A 2,840-nucleotide genomic window follows, 5' to 3' on the forward strand; every position below is an offset into this window, starting at 1 on the left:
TTTGCAAGTGGCTCGGAATCCCACCAAGCTTCACGTCAGTAGGGCTATACACCAGGTCTGGTCAGGTACAGCTACCATCATCAGTGGTGGAAGAGTTCAAGGTGGCAAAGTGCCGGGTTGTGATGATGTACCAAGACTCCACTGATGGAAAAGTCAGAAGAGCAGGCGCCACTACGAGATCAGAACGCAATTGGACGGCTGACACATCAGTGGCGCAAGCTGAAAGCGTATTGAAGCTGAAGGACATCATCGGGAACCCATGCGCAGGGAGGCAAGGACTCGGGTCTACCCACTTCCAGCAATGGGGTAAAGCTGACCCAAGTCAGAGGAGGGACATGATTCAAGCTGAGGTCCGACACCTGGAGGAAGAAAAGCGCAGGTCTAGGGCCGTCGAACTTGGACAAACCTCCAGAGATGGGGAATGAGGGAGGACCCGTTGTGTAGGCTATGCGGAGGGAGGGGAACAATGCCGCACATATTGGCAGGATGCAAAACAGCTCTGAGCCAAGGAAGATACAGGTGGCGCCATGACAAGGTTCTCAGTGAACTGGCGGACATCTTGGAGCGGGAGAAGCAGAAAAAGCGCCAGACCAGTACAAGGCCGGCAACATACATTCAGTTCGTCAGAGAAGGGGAGAAACCACCAGCCCCCAAGAGAGGGAAAAAAAGAGCCTCTTGCAAGCAGCACAATCCTGGGAGATGAGGGTGGACCTGAGAAGGAAATTAGTCTTCCCCCAGGTTGTGCAAATATCGCTGAGGCCGGACGCGGCCCTATGGTCTGAGGAGGCAAGGAAGATAATCTTGATTGAACTGACGGTCCCGTGGGAGCACGGGTGCGAGGAGGCCTATGAGCGGAAAGCCACCAAGTATCAGGACCTAGTTGAGCAGTGTAGGGCCAAAGGGTGGCAGACCTGGCTATTCCGGGTTGAGGTCAGGTGTAGGGGTTTCCCGGCGCAGTCTGTGTGGAAGACACTCACGGCTCTGGGTTTAGCAGGAAGGGAGAGGAAGGCAGCTGTCCATAGGTTGGGTGAGGCAGCAGAAAGAGCGTCTTGCTGGCTCTGGAGTAGGAGGGAGGAGTTGAGCTGGGGGCCAGGAGGAGGTGGGCAGTGACTGGCCACCACTGCCGACCCGCCAACTGGAGGGTGTTGTGGTTCAGGGTCGAAACACCCCGTGAAAGTTGGACGCCACCTGATGACACCTTCTCCTGGCTGAAAGCTACAGTCATGCACTATAGTCAGTGACTGAGTTAGATAGCATCAGTAAAGATGTATCCAATAGTACTGTGTTAAGATTATACAGCTCATACAAACACTCCAAGTTTCAAAGAGGATAAAAGTCTCAATATGAGTTCTACATTTTTTAATTTGAGTATGTCCAATCTAAAAATATATGATTTTGGCTTTGACAGTGTTCACCATTATTGCTTGTTGGTGGTTATGTGAAACATTTCTTCAGAATAGCCAAAAATGTACAAAAGTGGATCAGGCTGGATCTCCTTATTGAACCATCCACCTATGGACAACCACATTACAATATACAACCCACCTCTGTGATCCAGATGGTCTCGATTTCTAAATCTAAAAAAGAACATCTTTTATCAGTCAATAAACCCTGGGTAAAATGTTCAAAGGGTGTCTTGAATCTCAAACCTCTGATTGGCAATGGACTGTGATCAGACAGTTACTGGTCTTTCTTACAACAAAACAAGAGCAACAAACCACAACATCTTAGGAGGAGGAGGTTTGCAGAGTTAAGTCTTTAAAAACCCGCATCATGTTAACAAACATGATGTTTCAGGTGTAAATCAATAACAACTGTTTTTTCAGAAACAGAGATATAGAGAATCAATCCAGAGCAGGCGTTCCACCAACCTTCTCGGAGCACCACTCGTTCGTATGCGGGGAAGCGGGTGGCGAGGCTCTGACTGCTCAAGTTTTCTCTGCTCTTCCTCAGGTCCTTCCTCTTAACAGAACGTTGACCTCGCAACCGCCAGAAGTCAGCTCGATCACCCCCAACAGCTTTATGAGAGCCCTGGACACTGGCCATCTGCTCCGCTCTAACAGGACAATACACCTGTCACTAATCCATTTTTTATTCATATACATGTTCGTGTGTTAAATCAGTTCTGCAACTTTCATGTAAAAGCCACAATAGATAGATGGCCTTACCTGCTCTTGTTGGGGATGATGCCCTTCTCCAGCATCTGCTTTTCCTTGCCAACGCGGATTGCCAGCCAGTTGCCGAGCTTGCCATCATAGAGGGTGTCCACCACCTTGAAGATGTCCCCTCGGCTGAAGGCCAGGCTCTGTGGAGTCTCCTTCTCATACTCAAAGTGGGTCCGGATGAAGAAGGAGTCTCCACGCCCCGACACCAAGATATCATTATAGACTACACATTAAAGAGAAGAAGGCATTTAAAAGAGTGAGACAAAGATAGCTGTACAAAAGCGACTTTGAGTTCGTGAAAAGCGCTATACAAATTAAATTTATTATTATTATTAAAAAGAAGAGGGGAGTCAGCAATGGAGAATTAAAAGCCGCATGTCGTCATTTCACTGCTGGTTGTCGAGGTGGTATCCAGCAAACGATGTGGGCTTTGAAAATCATTGGCAGACTTTCTGGGAAAGACCTGGGGCCCTGTGCAGCTTTCATACTGAAATATGGCATCCTCACAGAATTTGAAAAGTACCTACGCACAGAAATCTCCACATGTATGAAACCAGGGGTTAACCCTAACCCCTAACCCTAACCCTTCGTACCATTCCTTTATACATCGCAATCAACGAGAAATTCAATTTCACTTTTATTTATATAGCGCCAAATCACAACAACAGTTATCTC

Source organism: Micropterus dolomieu, linkage group LG21 (assembly GCF_021292245.1).
Source record: "Micropterus dolomieu isolate WLL.071019.BEF.003 ecotype Adirondacks linkage group LG21, ASM2129224v1, whole genome shotgun sequence".
NCBI classification, from domain to species: Eukaryota; Metazoa; Chordata; class Actinopteri; order Centrarchiformes; family Centrarchidae; genus Micropterus; species Micropterus dolomieu.